The sequence below is a fragment of the Hypanus sabinus genome, unplaced genomic scaffold (assembly GCF_030144855.1).
Source record: "Hypanus sabinus isolate sHypSab1 unplaced genomic scaffold, sHypSab1.hap1 scaffold_338, whole genome shotgun sequence".
NCBI lineage: Eukaryota > Metazoa > Chordata > Chondrichthyes > Myliobatiformes > Dasyatidae > Hypanus > Hypanus sabinus.
In genome coordinates this window covers 400,231-418,855 of record NW_026781242.1, presented here as the reverse complement: position 1 = coordinate 418,855, position 18,625 = coordinate 400,231, and the positions used below count along the sequence as shown (strand labels likewise).

The window sequence follows — 18,625 nt, the reverse complement described above, 5'->3', positions numbered from 1 at the left end:
TGTGGAGGGAGATTCACTGTGTGTCTGACCCCGGGAGTGTGTGATGGGACGGTATGGAGGGAGCTTCACTCTGTGTCTGACCCCGAGAGAGAGTGAGGGGACGGTGTGGAGGGAGATTCACTGTGTGTCTGACCCCGGGAGTGTGTGATGGGACGGTGTGGAGGGAGATTCCCTCAGTGTCTGACCCCGAGAGAGAGTGAGGGGACGGTGTGGAGGGAGATTCACTCTGTGTCTGACCCCGGGAGTGCGTGATGGGTCGGTGTGGAGTGAGATTCACTCTGTGTCTGACACCGGAGTGTGTGATGGGACGGTGTGGAGGGAGATTCACTGTGTGTCTGACCCCGGGAGTGTGTGATGGGACGGTATGGAGGGAGCTTCACTCTGTGTCTGACCCCGGGAGTGTGTGATGGGTCGGAGTGGTGGGAGATTCACATTGTATCTGACCCCGGGAGTGTGTGATGGGACGGTGTGGAGGGAGATTCACTCTGTGTCTGACCCCGGGTGTGAGTGATGAGACGGTGTGGAGGGAGTTTCACATGTGTCTGACCACTAGAGTGAGTGATGGGGCGGTGTGGTGGGCGATTCACTGTGTCTGACCCCGGGAGTGTGTGATGGGACGGTGTGGAGGGAGATTCACTCTGGGTCTGACCCCGGGAGTGTGCGATTGGACGGTGTGGAGTGAGATTCACTCTGTGTCTGACACCGGAGTGTGCGATGGGACGGTGTGGAGGGAGATTCCCTCTGTGTCTGACCCCGGGAGTCTGTGATGGGACGGTGTGGAGGGCGATTCACTCTGTGTCAGACCCCGGGAGTGAGTGATGGGACGGTGTGGAAGGAGATTCACTCTGTGTCTGACCCCCGGATTGCGTGATGGGTCGGTGTGGAGTGAGATTCACTCTGTGTCTGACACCGGAGTGTGTGATGGGACGGTGTGGAGGGAGATTCACTCTGTGTCTGACCCCGGGAATGAGTGATGGGACGGTGTGGTGGGAGATTCACTCTGTGTCTGACCCCGGGAGTGTGTGATGGGACGGTGTAGAGGGAGATTCACTCTGTGTCTGACACCGGAGTGTGTGATGGGACTGTGTGGAGGGTGATTCACTCTGTGTCTGACCCCGGGAGTGAGTGATGGGACGGTGTGGAGGGAGCTTCACTCTGTGTCTGACCCCGGGAGTGTGCGATTGGACGGTGTGGAGTGAGATTCACTCTGTGTCTGACACCGGAGTGTGTGATGGGACGGTGTGGAGGGAGATTCACTCTGTGTCTGATCCCGGGAGTCTGTGATGGGACGGTGTGGAGGGCGATTCACTCTGTGTCAGACCCCGGGAGTGAGTGATGGGACGGTGTGGAAGGAGATTCACTCTGTTTCTGACCCCGGGATTGCGTGATGGGTCGGTGTGGAGTGAGATTCACTCTGGGTCTGACACCGGAGTGTGTGATGGGACGGTGTGGAGGGAGATTCACTCTGTGTCTGACCCCGGGAATGAGTGATGGGACGGTGTGGTGGGAGATTCACTCTGTGTCTGACACCGGAGGTGTGATGGGACGGTGTGGAGGGAGATTCACTGTGTGTCTGACCCCGGGAGTGTGTGATGGGACGGTATGGAGGGAGCTTCACTCTGTGTCTGACCCCGGGAGTGTGTGATGGGTCGGAGTGGTGGGAGATTCACATTGTATCTGACCCCGGGAGTGTGTGATGGGACGGTGTGGAGGGAGATTCACTCTGTGTCTGACCCCGGGTGTGAGTGATGAGACGGTGTGGAGGGAGTTTCACATGTGTCTGACCACTAGAGTGAGTGATGGGGCGGTGTGGTGGGCGATTCACTGTGTCTGACCCCGGGAGTGTGTGATGGGACGGTGTGGAGGGAGATTCACTCTGTGTCTGACACCGGAGTGTGCGATGGGACGGTGTGGAGGGAGATTCACTCTGTGTCTGACCCCGGGAGTCTGTGATGGGACGGTGTGGAGGGCGATTCACTCTGTGTCAGACCCCGGGAGTGAGTGATGGGACGGTGTGGCAGGAGATTCACTCTGTGTCTGACCCCCGGATTGCGTGATGGGACGGTGTAGAGGGAGATTCACTCTGTGTCTGACACCGGAGTGTGTGATGGGACTGTGTGGAGGGTGATTCACTCTGTTTCTGACCACGGGAGTGAGTGATGGGTCGGTGTGGAGGGAGCTTCACTGTGTCTGACCCGGGAGTGTGTGATGGGACGGTGTGAAGAGAGCTTCACTCTGGGTCTGACCCTGGGAGCGTGTGATGGGACGGTGTGGAGGGAGATTCACTCTGTGTTTGACCCCGGGAGTGTGTGATGGGACGGTGTAGAGTGAGATTCACTCTGTGGTCTGACCCCGGGAGTGTGTGATGGGACGGTGTAGAGGGATATTCACTCTGTGTCTGACCCCGGGAGTGTGTGATGGGTCGGTGTAGAGGGAGATTCACTCTGTGTCTGACCCCAGGAGTGTGTGATGGGACGGTGTGGAGGGAGATTCACTCTCTGTCTGACGACGGGAGTGTGAGATGGGGCGGTGTAGAAGGAGATTGACTCTGTGTCTGACCCCGGGAGTGTGCGATGGGACGGTGTGGAGTGAGATTCACTCTGTGACTGACCCCGGGTGTGTGTGATGGGACGGTGTGGAGGGAGATTCACTCTGTATCTGACCCCGGGAGTGTGTGATGGGACGGTGTAGAGGGAGATTCACTCTGTGTCTGAGAGCGGAGTGTGTGATGGGACGGTGTGCAGGGAGATTCACTCTGTGTCTGACTCCGAGAGTGAGTGATGGGACGGCGTGGAGGGAGATTCACTCTGTGTCTGACTCCGGGAGTGCGTGATGGGTCGGTGTAGAGTGAGATTCACTATGTGTCTGACCCCAGGAGTGTGTGATGGGACTGTGTGGAGGGAGATTCACTCTGTGTCTGACCCCGAGAGTGAGTGATGGGACGGAGTGGAGGGAGATTCACTCTCTGTCTGACCACGGGAGTGTGAGATTGAGCGGTGTAGAAGGAGATTCACTCTGTGTCTGACCCCGGGAGTGTGCGATGGGTCGGTGTGGAGTGAGATTCACTCTGTGTCTGACACCGGAGTGTGTGATGGGACGGTGTGGAGGGAGTTTCACTCTGTGTCTGACCCCGGGAGTGTGTGATGGGACGGAGTGGTGGGAGATTCACACTGTATCTGACCCCGGGAGTGTGTGATGGGACGGTGTAGAGGGAGGTTCACTCTGTGTTTGACACCGGAATGTGTGATGGGACGGTGTGGAGGGAGATTCACTCTGTGTCTGACCCCGGGTGTGAGTGATGAGACGGTGTGGAGGGAGTTTCACTCTGTGTCTGACCACTAGAGTGAGTGATGGGGCGGTGTGGTGGGCGATTCACTGTGTCTGAACCCGGTAGTGTGTGATGGGACGGTGTGGAGGGAGATTCACTCTGGGTCTGACCCCGGGAGTGTGCGATTGGACGGTGTGGAGTGAGATTCACTCTGTGTCTGACACCGGAGTGTGTGATAGGACGGTGTGGAGGGAGATTCACTCTGTGTCTGATCCCGGGAGTCTGTGATGGGACGGTGTGGAGGGCGATTCACTCTGTGTCAGACCCCGGGAGTGATGGGACGGTGTGGAAGGAGATTCACTCTGTTTCTGACCCCGGGATTGCGTGATGGGTCGGTGTGGAGTGAGATTCACTCTGTGTCTGACACCGGAGTGTGTGATGGGACGGTGTGGAGGGAGATTCACTCTGTGTCTGACCCCGGGAATGAGTGATGGGACGGTGTGGTGGGAGATTCACTCTGTGTCTGACCCCGGGAGTGTGTGATGGGACGGTGTAGAGGGAGATTCACTCTGTGTCTGACACCGGAGTGTGTGATGGGACTGTGTGGAGGGTGATTCACTCTGTGTCTGACCCCGGGAGTGTGTGATGGGACGGTATGGAGGGAGCTTCACTCTGTGTCTGACCCCGGGAGTGTGTGATGGGACGGTGTGGAGGGAGATTCACTCTGTGTCTGACCACGGGAGTGTGAGATGGGGCGGTGTAGAAGGAGATTCACTCTGTGTCTGACCCCGGGAGTGAGTGATGGGACGGTGTCGTGGGCGATTCACTCTGTGTTTGACCCCGGGAGTGTGTAATGGGACGATGTAGAGGGAGCTTCACTCTGTGTCTGACCCCGGGAGTGTGTGATGGGACGGAGTGGTGGGTGATTCACACTGTATCTGACCCCGGGAGTGTGTGATGGGACGGTGTAGAGGGAGGTTCACTCTGTGTTTGACACCGGAATGTGTGATGGGACGGTGTGGAGGGAGATTCACTCTGGGTCTGACCCCGGGAGTGTGCGATGGGACGGTGTGGAGTGAGATTCACTCTGTGTCTGACACCGGAGTGTGTGATGGGACGGTGTGGAGGGAGATTCACTCTGTGTCTGACCCCGGGAGTGTGTGATTGGACGGTGTGGAGGGAGATTCACTCTGTGTCTCACCCCGGGAGTGAGTGATGGGGTGGTGTGGTGTGCGATTCACTGTGTCTGACCCCGGGAGTGTGTGATGGGAAGGTGTGGAGGGAGATTCACTCTGGGTCTGACCCCGGGAGTGTGCGATGGGACGGTGTGGAGTGAGATTCACTCTGTGTCTGACACCGGAGTGTGTGATGGGACGGTGTGGAGGGAGATTCACTGTGTGTCTGACCCCGGGAGTGTGTGATGGGACGGTATGGAGGGAGATTCACACTGTGTCAGACCCCGGGAGTGAGTGATGGGACGGTGTGGAAGGAGATTCACTCTGTGTCTGACCCCGGGAGTGCTTGATGGGTCGGTGTGGAGTGAGATTCACTCTGTGTCTGACACCGGAGTGTGTGATGGGACGGTGTGGAGGGAGATTCCCTCTGTGTCTGACACCGGAGTGTGTGATGGGACTGTGTGGAGGGTGATTCACTCTGTGTCTGACCCCGGGAGTGAGTGATGGGACGGTGTGGAGTGAGATTCACTCTGTGGTCTGACCCCGGGAGTGTGTGATGGGACGGTGTAGAGGGAGATTCACTCTGTGTCTGACCCCGGGAGTGTGTGATGGGACGGTGTGGAGGGAGCTTCACTCTGTGTCTGACCCGGGGATTGTGTGATGGGATGGTGTGGAGGGAGACTCACTCTGTGTCTGACCCAGGGAGTGAGTGATGGGTCGGTGTAGAGGGAGATTCACTCTGTGTCTGACCTCAGGAGTGTGTGATGGGACGGTGTGGAGGGAGATTCACTCTCTGTCTGACGACGGGAGTGTGAGATGGGGCGGTGTAGAGGGAGATTCACTCTGTGTCTGACAGCGGAGTGAGTGATGGGACGGTGTGCAGGGAGATTCACTCTGTGTCTGACTCCGAGAGTGAGTGATGGGACGGCGTGGAGGGAGATTCACTCTGTGTCTGACTCCGGGAGTGCGTGATGGGTCGGTGTAGAGTGAGATTCACTCTGTGTCTGACCCCAGGAGTGTGTGATGGGACTGTGTGGAGGGAGATTCACTCTGTGTCTGACCCCGAGAGTGAGTGATGGGACGGTGTGGAGGGAGATTCACTCTGTGTCTGACTCCGGGAGTGCGTGATGGGTCGGTGTAGAGTGAGATTCACACTGTGTCTGACCGCAGGAGTGTGTGATGGGACGGTGTGGAGGGAGATTCAGTCTGTGTCTGACTCCGAGAGTGAGGGATGGGACGGTGTGGAGGGAGATTCACTCTGTGTCTGACCCCGGGAGTGCGTGATGGGATGGTGTGGTGGGCGATTCACTCTGTGTCTGACCCCGGGAGTGAGTGATGGGACGGTGTGGTGGGAGATTCACTCTGTGTCTGACCCCGGGAGTGTGTGATGGGACGGTGTAGAGGGAGATTCACTCTGTGTCTGACACCGGAGTGTGTGATGGGACTGTGTGGAGGGTGATTCACTCTGTGTCTGACCTCGGGAGTGAGTGATGGGACGGTGTAGAGGGAGATTCACTCTGTGTCTGACACCGGAGTGTGTGATGGGACTGTGTGGAGGGAGATTCACTCTGTGTCTGACCCCGGGAGTGTGTGATGGGACGGTGTGGAGGGAGATTCACTCTGTGTCTGACCCAGGGAGTGTTTGATGGGTCGATGTAGAGGGAGATTCACTCTGTGTCTGACCCCAGGAGTGTGTGATGGGACGGTGTGGAGGGAGATTCACTCTCTGTCTGACCACGGGAGTGTGAGATGGGGCGGTGTAGAAGGAGATTCACTCTGTGTCTGACCCCGGGAGTGAGTGATGGGACGGTGTCGTGGGCGATTAACTCTGTGTTTGACCACGGGAGTGTGTGATGGGACGGTGTAGAGGGAGGTTCACTCTGTGTTTGACCCCGGGAGTGTGTGATGGGACGGTGTAGAGGGAGATTCACTCTGTTTCTGACCCCGGGAGTGTGTGATGGGACGGTGTGGAGGGAGCTTCACTCTGTGTCTGACCCCGGGAGTGTGTGATGGGACGGTGTGGAGGGAGATTCACTCTGTGTCTGACCCCGGGAGTGTGCGATGGGACGGTGTGGAGGGAGATTCACTCTCTGTCTGACTCCGGGAGTGCGTGATGGGTCGGTGTAGAGTGAGATTCACACTGTGTCTGACCGCAGGAGTGTGTGATGGGACGGTGTGGAGGGAGATTCAGTCTGTGTCTGACTCCGAGAGTGAGGGATGGGACGGTGTGGAGGGAGATTCACTCTGTGTCTGACCCCGGGAGTGCGTGATGGGATGGTGTGGTGGGCGATTCACTCTGTGTCTGACCCCGGGAGTGAGTGATGGGACGGTGTGGTGGGAGATTCACTCTGTGTCTGACCCCGGGAGTGTGTGATGGGACGGTGTAGAGGGAGATTCACTCTGTGTCTGACACCGGAGTGTGTGATGGGACTGTGTGGAGGGTGATTCACTCTGTGTCTGACCTCGGGAGTGAGTGATGGGACGGTGTGGAGGGAGCTTCACTCTGTGTCTGAGCCCGGGAGTGTGTGATGGGATGGTGTGGTGGGCGACTCACTCTGTGTTTGACCCCGGGAGTGTGTGAAGGGACGGTGTAGAGTGAGATTCACTCTGTGTCTGACCCCGGGAGTGTGTGATGGGACGGTGTAGAGGGAGATTCACTCTGTGTCTGACACCGGGAGTGTGTGATGGGACGGTGTGGAGGGAGTTTCACTCTGTGTCTGACCCCGGGAGTGTGTGAAGGGACGGTGTAGAGTGAGATTCACTCTGTGTCTGACCCCGGGAGTGTGTGATGGGACGGTGTAGAGGGAGATTCACTCTGTGTCTGACCCCGGGAGTGTGTGATGGGACGGTGTAGAGGGAGATTCACTCTGTGTCTGACACCGGGAGTGTGTGATGGGACGGTATGGAGGGAGCTTCACTCTGTGTCTGACCCCGGGAGTGTGTGATGGGACGGTGTGGAGGGAGATTCACTCTGTGTCTGACCCAGGGGGTGTTTGATGGGTCGATGTAGAGGGAGATTCACTCTGTGTCTGACCCCAGGAGTGTGTGATGGGACGGTGTGGAGGGAGATTCACTCTCTGTCTGACCACGGGAGTGTGAGATGGGGCGGAGTAGAAGGAGATTCACTCTGTGTCTGACCCCGGGAGTGAGTGATGGGACGGTGTCGTGGGCGATTCACTCTGTGTTTGACCCCGGGAGTGTGTAATGGGACGATGTAGAGGGAGCTTCACTCTGTGTCTGACCCCGGGAGTGTGTGATGGGACGGAGTGGTGGGTGATTCACACTGTATCTGACCCCGGGAGTGTGTGATGGGACGGTGTAGAGGGAGGGTCACTCTGTGTTTGACACCGGAATGTGTGATGGGACGGTGTGGAGGGAGATTCACTCAGGGTCTGACCCCGGGAGTGTGCGATGGGACGGTGTGGAGTGAGATTCACTCTGTGTCTGACACCGGAGTGTGTGATGGGACGGTGTGGAGGGAGATTCACTCTGTGTCTGACCCCGGGAGTGTGTGATGGGACGGTGTGGAGGGAGATTCACTCTGTGTCAGACCCCAGGAGTGCTTGATGGGTCGGTGTGGAGTGAGATTCACTCTGTGTCTGACACCGGAGTGTGTGATGGGACGGTGTGGAGGGAGATTCCCTCTGTGTCTGACACCGGAGTGTGTGATGGGACTGTGTGGAGGGTGATTCACTCTGTGTCTGACCCGGGGAGGGTGATGGGACGGTGTAGAGTGAGATTCACTCTGTGGTCTGACCCCGGGAGTGTGTGATGGGACGGTGTAGAGGGAGATTCACTCTGTTTCTGACCCCGGGAGTGTGTGATGGGACGGTGTGGAGGGAGCTTCACTCTGTGTCTGACCCCGGGAGTGTGTGATGGGACGGTGTGGAGTGAGATTCACTCTGTGTCTGACACCGGAGTGTGTGATGGGACGGTGTGGAGGGAGATTCACTGTGTGTCTGACCCCGGGAGTGTGTGATGGGACGGTATGGAGGGAGATTCACACTGTGTCAGACCCCGGGAGTGAGTGATGGGACGGTGTGGAAGGAGATTCACTCTGTGTCTGACCCCGGGAGTGCTTGATGGGTCGGTGTGGAGTGAGATTCACTCTGTGTCTGACACCGGAGTGTGTGATGGGACGGTGTGGAGGGAGATTCCCTCTGTGTCTGACACCGGAGTGTGTGATGGGACTGTGTGGAGGGTGATTCACTCTGTGTCTGACCCCGGGAGTGAGTGATGGGACGGTGTAGAGTGAGATTCACTCTGTGGTCTGACCCCGGGAGTGTGTGATGGGACGGTGTGGAGGGAGCTTCACTCTGTGTCTGACCCCGGGAGTGAGTGATGGGACGGTGTAGAGTGAGATTCACTCTGTGGTCTGACCCCGGGAGTGTGTGATGGGACGGTGTAGAGGGAGATTCACTCTGTGTCTGACCCCGGGAGTGTGTGATGGGACGGTGTGGAGGGAGCTTCACTCTGTGTCTGACCCCGGGAGTGTGTGATGGGACGGTGTGGAGGAAGATTCACTCTGTGTCTGACCCAGGGAGTGAGTGATGGGTCGGTGTAGAGGGAGATTCACTCTGTGTCTGACCTCAGGAGTGTGTGATGGGACGGTGTGGAGGGAGATTCACTCTCTGTCTGACGACGGGAGTGTGAGATGGGGCGGTGTAGAGGGAGATTCACTCTGTGTCTGACAGCGGAGTGAGTGATGGGACGGTGTGCAGGGAGATTCACTCTGTGTCTGACTCCGAGAGTGAGTGATGGGACGGCGTGGAGGGAGATTCACTCTGTGTCTGACTCCGGGAGTGCGTGATGGGTCGGTGTAGAGTGAGATTCACTCTGTGTCTGACCCCAGGAGTGTGTGATGGGACTGTGTGGAGGGAGATTCACTCTGTGTCTGACCCCGAGAGTGAGTGATGGGACGGTGTGGAGGGAGATTCACTCTGTGTCTGACTCCGGGAGTGCGTGATGGGTCGGTGTAGAGTGAGATTCACACTGTGTCTGACCGCAGGAGTGTGTGATGGGACGGTGTGGAGGGAGATTCAGTCTGTGTCTGACTCCGAGAGTGAGGGATGGGACGGTGTGGAGGGAGATTCACTCTGTGTCTGACCCCGGGAGTGCGTGATGGGATGGTGTGGTGGGCGATTCACTCTGTGTCTGACCCCGGGAGTGAGTGATGGGACGGTGTGGTGGGAGATTCACTCTGTGTCTGACCCCGGGAGTGTGTGATGGGACGGTGTAGAGGGAGATTCACTCTGTGTCTGACACCGGAGTGTGTGATGGGACTGTGTGGAGGGTGATTCACTCTGTGTCTGACCTCGGGAGTGAGTGATGGGACGGTGTGGAGGGAGCTTCACTCTGTGTCTGAGCCCGGGAGTGTGTAATGGGACGGTGTGGAGGGAGATTCACTCTGTGTCTGACCCAGGGAGTGTTTGATGGGTCGATGTAGAGGGAGATTCACTCTTTGTCTGACCCCAGGAGTGTGTGATGGGACGGTGTGGAGGGAGATTCACTCTGTGTTTGACACCGGAATGTGTGATGGGACGGTGTGGAGGGAGATTCACTCTGGGTCTGACCCCGGGAGTGAGTGATGGGACGGTGTGGAGGGAGCTTCACTGTGTCTGACCCGGGGAGGGTGATGGGACGGTGTGGAGGGAGATTCACTCTGTGTCTGACCCCGGGAGTGTGCGATGGGACGGTGTGGAGGGAGATTCACTCTCTGTCTGACTCCGGGAGTGTGGGATGGGACGGTGTGGAGGGAGATTCACTCTGTGTTTGACCCCGGGAGTGTGTAATGGGACGATGTAGAGGGAGATTCACTCTGTGTTTGACCCCGGGAGTGTGTGATGGGACGATGTAGAGGGAGATTCACTCTGTGTTTGACCCCGGGAGTGTGTAATGGGACGATGTAGAGGGAGATTCACTCTGTGTTTGACCCCGGGAGTGTGTGATGGGACGGTGTAGAGGGAGATTCACTCTGTGTTTGACCCCGGGAGTGTGTGAAGGGACGGTGTAGAGGGAGATTCACTCTGTGTCTGACCCCGGGAGTGTGTGATGGGACGGTGTAGAGGGAGATTCACTCTGTGTCTGACACCGGGAGTGTGTGATGGGACGGTATGGAGGGAGCTTCACTCTGTGTCTGACCCCGGGAGTGTGTGATGGGACGGTGTGGAGGGAGATTCACTCTGTGTCTGACCCAGGGGGTGTTTGATGGGTCGATGTAGAGGGAGATTCACTCTGTGTCTGACCCCAGGAGTGTGTGATGGGACGGTGTGGAGGGAGATTCACTCTCTGTCTGACCACGGGAGTGTGAGATGGGGCGGAGTAGAAGGAGATTCACTCTGTGTCTGACCCCGGGAGTGAGTGATGGGACGGTGTCGTGGGCGATTCACTCTGTGTTTGACCCCGGGAGTGTGTAATGGGACGATGTAGAGGGAGCTTCACTCTGTGTCTGACCCCGGGAGTGTGTGATGGGACGGAGTGGTGGGTGATTCACACTGTATCTGACCCCGGGAGTGTGTGATGGGACGGTGTAGAGGGAGGGTCACTCTGTGTTTGACACCGGAATGTGTGATGGGACGGTGTGGAGGGAGATTCACTCTGGGTCTGACCCCGGGAGTGTGCGATGGGACGGTGTGGAGTGAGATTCACTCTGTGTCTGACACCGGAGTGTGTGATGGGACGGTGTGGAGGGAGATTCACTCTGTGTCTGACCCCGGGAGTGTGTGATGGGACGGTGTGGAGGGAGATTCACTCTGTGTCAGACCCCAGGAGTGCTTGATGGGTCGGTGTGGAGTGAGATTCACTCTGTGTCTGACACCGGAGTGTGTGATGGGACGGTGTGGAGGGAGATTCCCTCTGTGTCTGACACCGGAGTGTGTGATGGGACTGTGTGGAGGGAGATTCACTCTGTGTCTGACCCGGGGATTGTGTGATGGGACGGTGTAGAGTGAGATTCACTCTGTGGTCTGACCCCGGGAGTGTGTGATGGGACGGTGTAGAGGGAGATTCACTCTGTTTCTGACCCCGGGAGTGTGTGATGGGACGGTGTGGAGGGAGCTTCACTCTGTGTCTGACCCCGGGAGTGTGTGATGGGACGGTGTGGAGGGAGATTCACTCTGTGTCTGACCCAGGGAGTGTGTGATGGGTCGGTGTAGAGGGAGATTCACTCTGTGTCTGACCCCGGGAGTGTGCGATGGGACGGTGTGGAGTGAGATTCACTCTGTCACTGACCCCGGGTGTGTGTGATGGGACGGTGTGGAGGGAGATTCACTCTGTATCTGACCCCGGGAGTGTGTGATGGGCCGGTGTGGAGGGAGATTCACTCTGTGTCTGACCCCGAGAGTGTGTGATGGGACGGTGTAGAGGGAGATTCACTCTGTGTCTGACAGCGGAGTGTGTGATGGGACGGTGTGCAGGGAGATTCACTCTGTGTCTGACTCCGAGAGTGAGTGATGGGACGGCGTGGAGGGAGATTCACTCTGAGTCTGACTCCGGGAGTGCGTGATGGGTCGGTGTAGAGTGAGATTCACTCTGTGTCTGACCCCAGGAGTGTGTGATGGGACTGTGTGGAGGGAGATTCACTCTGTGTCTGACCCCGAGAGTGAGTGATGGGACGGTGTGGAGGGAGATTCACTCTCTGTCTGACTCAGGGAGTGCGTGATTGGTCGGTGTAGAGTGAGATTCACACTGTGTCTGACCGCAGGAGTGTGTGATGGGACGGTGTGGAGGGAGATTCAGTCTGTGTCTGACTCCGAGAGTGAGGGATGGGACGGTGTGGAGGGAGATTCACTCTGTGTCTGACCCCGGGAGTGCGTGATGGGATGGTGTGGTGGGCGATTCACTCTGTGTCTGACCCCGGGAGTGAGTGATGGGACGGTGTAGAGGGAGATTCACTCTGTTTCTGACCCCGGGAGTGTGTGATGGGACGGTGTGGAGGTTGCTTCACTCTGTGTCTGACCCCGGGAGTGAGTGATTGGACGGTGTGGTGGGCGATTCACTCTGTGTCTAACCACGGCAGTGTGTGATGGGACGGTGTGGAGGGAGCTTCTCTCTGTGTCTGACCCCGGGTGTGTCTGATGGGAGGGTGTGGAGGGAGATTCACTCTGTGTCTGACCCCGGGAGTCTGTGATGGGACGGTGTGGAGTGAGATTCACTCTGTGTCTGACCCCAGGAGTGTGTGATGGGACTGTGTGGAGGGAGATTCACTCTGTGTCTGACCCCGAGAGTGAGTGATGGGACGGTGTGGAGGGAGATTCACTCTCTGTCTGACTCAGGGAGTGCGTGATTGGTCGGTGTAGAGTGAGATTCACACTGTGTCTGACCGCAGGAGTGTGTGATGGGACGGTGTGGAGGGAGATTCAGTCTGTGTCTGACTCCGAGAGTGAGGGATGGGACGGTGTGGAGGGAGATTCACTCTGTGTCTGACCCCGGGAGTGCGTGATGGGATGGTGTGGTGGGCGATTCACTCTGTGTCTGACCCCGGGAGTGAGTGATGGGACGGTGTAGAGGGAGATTCACTCTGTTTCTGACCCCGGGAGTGTGTGATGGGACGGTGTGGAGGTTGCTTCACTCTGTGTCTGACCCCGGGAGTGAGTGATTGGACGGTGTGGTGGGCGATTCACTCTGTGTCTAACCACGGCAGTGTGTGATGGGACGGTGTGGAGGGAGCTTCTCTCTGTGTCTGACCCCGGGTGTGTCTGATGGGAGGGTGTGGAGGGAGATTCACTCTGTGTCTGACCCCGGGAGTCTGTGATGGGACGGTGTGTAGGGCGATTCACTCTGTGTCAGACCCCGGGAGTGAGTGATGGGACGGTGTGGAAGGAGATTCACTCTGTGTCTGACCCCCGGATTGCGTGATGGGTCGGTGTGGAGTGAGATTCACTCTGTGTCTGACACCGGAGTGTGTGATGGGACGGTGTGGAGGGAGATTCACTCTGTGTCTGACCCAGGGAGTGTGTGATGGGTCGATGTAGAGGGAGATTCACTCTGTGTCTGACCCCAGGAGTGTGTGATGGGACGGTGTGGAGGGAGATTCACTCTCTGTCTGACCACGGGAGTGTGAGCTGGGGCGGTGTAGAAGGAGATTCACTCTGTGTCTGACCCCGGGAGTGTGTGATGGGACGGTGTGGAGGGAGATTCACTCTGTGTCTGACCCCTGGAGTGAGTGATGGGACGGTGTGAATGGAGATTCACTCTATTCCTGACCCCGGGCGTGTGTGATGGGACGGTGTGGAGAGAGATTCACTCTGTGTCTGACCCCGGGAGTGAGTGATGGGACTCTGTGGAGGAAGATTCACTCTGTGTCTGACTCCGTGTGGGTGTTGGGACAAAATGGATGCGGCTGCACTCTATGTCCGATATGGGAGTGTGTGATGGAACTGTGAGGTGCGAGCGCCTCTCTTTGTCTGAACGCTGGTGTGGGTGATGGCTCAGTGTGGAGGAAGCTTGACTGAGCGTCTGACCACGGGAGTGCGTGAAGGGAACGTGTGGTGGGAACCTCACCTTGGATCTCCGCGCTGCAGTGGAGGGAACTCAGTCTGCGCTTGACCATGTTCGTTTGCGATGGTGTGTAGGGACTTCCATCTTCTATCTCATCCAGGGAATTTGTGATTGATGCTGAGGGAGTTTCACTGTGTGTCTGAACTGACAGAGTGTGTTGATGGATTGTGGAGTGGTCTGCCTCTGATCACTCGTGTGTGTGATGGTACAGCGTGGGATAGTGGTAGGACGACATTCAGCGTCTGAATTAAAGTGGGCGAATTGGCACTGTGAGGGAGATTCACAGTTAATTTTTCCTGATTTCCAGAGCAAACTTGTTACAAGGATTGGGTCAGAAATGAAGATCGTGTTATTTCATATCCACGTTTGAAACATCTTACCGTGGAGCGACGAAACAATGTTCAAACTACACATCGAGGCTTCTTCAATTAAATACAACAGAGGAAAAGGTACGTGTAACACCGTGAGGAGATTTATCCACAGCAATCTCACACTCCCGAGGTCAGACACCTACTGAATCTCCCACCGACCCGTCCCAGCACACACCCCCGGCGTCAGACACAGAGTGAATCTCCCTCCACACCGTCCCATCACACACTCCCGGGGTCAGACACTGAGTGAATCTCCCTCCACACCGTCACATCACACAGTCCTGGGGTAAGAAGCAAAGTACACCTCCTGCTAAGAATTAATACTGTAATTTTATTTTCACAGAATTTTTTTTTCAACGCTGTCTGCCATCAAAATAGAAAATACTGGATTGGAAAATGTAAAGACGGGTGAGGTTCGGACTTACAGGGCTCTGTGTTGTTGGACTGTGTCAGTGCGTTTTGATTGCAGACTGACAGAGGTTTCTGGTAAAGGAGAGGGTCAGTGGGACTAGTTTGGAGACTGACACGGGTCCAAGCAGAGAGTGGGAGAGTATGATTAGTATGGAGACGGTCACCGGGCTGTGGAGAGAGAGTGGTGTAGTTGGAACTGTCTGGAGACTGACACGGGGCCGCGGTGAGAGAGCGGTGTATTGGGAACAGTCCGTGAAAAACTCTCGTGGTGGTTTCCTGGATGTATTTTGCTTTTGTTGAGATTGTTTAACCCTTTTTGACAGGAAAGTGGCCTCTAATGTCCTGTACAAGACACACTCTGGGAACCTCCATTGCACTGAATGTAAATCGTCCAGTGGGCGATCCCCTTGCAATCGTAATGAACACCATTTCATCTGCGAGACGGCTGCATCTGTGTACCCGGATATTCCTGAGGAGATCCAGGATCTCTGTCGACATCCAATACGGGAGTTATCAATCATGTGACAACCCCCGCTATCTCCCCTGTCTCTCAACCCCACCGACAATTCCCCATCTGCCCCTCGGCCCTTCTTTACTCCCCTATTCCTCTATCGCACTCTCTCTCCATATCTCCTACCCTGTCTGACCCAATGCGATTTAAAGTGCCCCTCAGGCAAAATGAGCCAGCAATAACCCCCGATTTAATCCTGGCCTAATCACGGGACAAATCGCAATGACCAATTCGCCCACCGGCAGTCTTTCGCCCTCTCCTTTCCGGCTCCCTCCTACGTCTGTCTCCCCTATCTGATCAACTCGATCTCCCTCCTCTCGCTTGCCTGTCAGCACAATCCTGTGTCCTCAGATTCTCGATTCCACGACCCTAGGGACTGTGCGCATCCACCCTATCTGTGCACCCCGTCGTTTTTGCAGCTCTGCATCGTCACTCCTACGCTCCAAGGAAAAATGCCCCGACTTACCCCACCTCTGTTCATGCCTGTTCACACCGCGAGCACGGGAAATATCCTTGTAAATCTCCATCCAACCCTTTCCAGCTCAGTGCCATCTTTCGAACAGCAGGGCGGCCAGGACTGGAAACCGTACTCCGAGCGCGGCCTCACCGACGCCCTGTACAACTTCAACGTGACGTCCTGTCTCCTGTGTCCGTGCCCGGACTGATGAAGGTCGGGTTGCCGAAGTTCCTGTCTGTCCGTGTCGCATGTATTCCACCGGAATAACGATCCGATTTTTATATCTCCGACTGAGATCAGTTCGGCACATATATGTAAAGTTAATGTAAATTACAGTGAATAAATAAATAAACAAACAAACAAATAGGTACATAAGTAAGTAAATAAATAAATAAATTCAGCGAAAATGTACAGGTGGGTTCATGTGATCGACATTGCATTGACGTAGGGAAGAAGGTGTTCCTGAATCGTTCAGATTTCAGGCTCCTGTGCCTCTTCCCGCTGGGAGTAATGATCAGGGAAATTGCCCCGTGCGGTGAGACGCGTCAGTGACGGATGCCACCTTTTCGAGTCGTCGCAGCTTGATGATGCCCGAGATGGTGGGGAGAGTTGTGGCCGTGATGTAGCCGGCTGTGTGCAGAACACGCTACAGCCTCCACACCAGGCGGCGATGCGACAAGTCAGAATACTTCCATCGATCAACCGAAGAAATTAGCGATTATTCAATGTGAATCTAAATCTACACGCGCTCCTAACTTTGTCATCCCTTCTGTAGGGAGGAAGCTATAGGTGGTGGTGAACCCAGGTGCAGGCTAAGATTCGAAATAAACAAGATGGCAGGAACGAAATTGAAAGTTTAAATCACAAACCACAGTTCACGATATGGATCTCTTACGGTTGAGCACAGAGTGCTCTGTCCGAGCCCCTGAACTGCAGACATTCCATGAAGGAATCTGACAGGCAATAATTGTAATTTTCAGTCTTGAAGGGAAAACCCCAGATAACCACACTCCCGGGAAGGGGCGTGCTGAAATTTAGATGCTTGTCCTTCAGAAGGGAGCATGACAGCTTCGTGTTGGCATGAATGCGTGGGGCCCCGGATAGATTTACTGAGATGCTGATATCCGTGCCGGGTACCTCATTTCAGCTCTCTCCAATGTAACCATATCTGGCTGGATCAGGTGAGAGGCCGAAACTGCTCACAATGGCCTCAGCAGCGCCTAAAAATTACATCCTTGCTTTATGTTTTTGATCCCGGGAAATGAATACTAACCTTGTATTTGCGCTCCTCGCCACCGACCTCTTAGGCACTACAGCCTGTTTGCCGGCAAAGGTTTTCAGTGCCCTTCCAGGTACACCATCGGGACCTCACGCCGTGGAGGGTTCACCCAGCTGAAGGACGATTCTTACAACTGTGTCCGAGGAAATGAGGGAATGAAGGAGTGATGACGTCTGACCCTCCACCCGATATTGATCTTTCGCTTCTGAGACTTTGTTGATTCCACACAACTTTCTCCCAGAGACTGCTATCTCAGCACCACGCCCTACTTACCACCCACTTCCTTGTCCACTTCTGTCCTCTTCCCTGAACTACATGTGAACACAACCACACGCAAAATCTCCCAGACATACACACAATTCAAAGCTAAGGAACGGCGTACTGCCTGGCATGATGGAAGGGAAGAAACTTCTGAACTCGGATGTGTGTTACGGGAACAGAAAAGCGGTTCTCTTGACTGAACGAGATTGCTCGATGGTACGTGCTCTTTACAGGTAATATGGGTAGGAAGATGGCAGCGGTTCTGCAAAGCTCTGTATGTACATTCGTGTCCAGGAACAGAAAGAACAATCAATTTAACATGGGGCTGAAGACTTCGGGTCGGAACGGCGGCTCAGATATGTGGATCTTTGGGCTCTCTTCCAAGGAATATCCGACCTCTACAGACGAGACGGTTTCATTTCCATTCAATTTAGGCTTAATTGTAATTCCCTCTTACATGAACACCCATGACTACACCCAGGACCAAGCTGCAAAACACACATCAACAGCCGCACACGGCACAAAGCTCACATAATATTTAAAAATAGAGAGCAATGAAACACGTGTGGCATATCTGGAAAAACATTTCTGCAATATGTACACACACACACACACACACACACACACACACACACACACACACACACACACACACACACACACACACACACACACACACACAAACACACACACACACACACACACACACACACACACACACACACACACACACAGGCGCCCATAGGCTCCGATATATGAAGCTACATGAGTCCCAGGGGACAATGAATGCCAACAAAATCTGCAATCGACCGGAACAAAGCTTGTCTTCTGCTGAACTATCACTAGGGGGCGGTAGAGCCTCCTGCATGGAGGTCACGCCACAGCGCCTGAATGGCATGCAGCTCCTTCATTTCCTCAGGCATTAGCCATTCTCTGACTTTGCCCCTGAACTAGGATGGAACTAAAATCCCAGCGGGAATGTTTGCCAATAAAATGGGGAGTGATGCTGGTTAAACCAAAATTGCAGGGGGATGAACACCAGAAAGGCATAGCATGCAGTGGAGTGGTTTATCGAACAAAGTCTGAAAGCAAAAGGCTGATCCTGCTGGGACATGTTCTGAGCTGGTTGCTTTTCAATACAGGAAGCAGTGTACGAACGCAGATGAGCTGATGGCAGGGGCCAACACCCGGAAGCATGATAATTTAGAATAGAGAGCAAAATCGATGAGCAGAGGTCGGATTTATTTTTTTTTTTTGTTTCTTTTCTCTGGAGCGGGGCTGTCTGAGGGAACAGTGGACAGTTGTTATTATCATTACGAGAGACACAGATAGAGCAGACGTCAGGTATTTATAGCCCTAGGATGGAAATGTCTAATTGCAGAGCACCCTCATTA

The 18,625-nt window shown here is 55.3% G+C and overlaps 1 long non-coding RNA gene across 1 annotated transcript; it reads left to right on the top strand.

The window, feature by feature from the left end:
- The first annotated feature begins 14,321 nt into the window (after positions 1-14,321).
- Positions 14,322-15,721, top strand: LOC132388512 (uncharacterized). The gene is made up of 3 exons (XR_009510249.1): positions 14,322-14,390; positions 14,656-14,720; positions 15,047-15,721. It is a non-coding gene; the product is annotated as an uncharacterized LOC132388512 (long non-coding RNA).
- Positions 15,722-18,625: the final 2,904 nt, after the last annotated feature.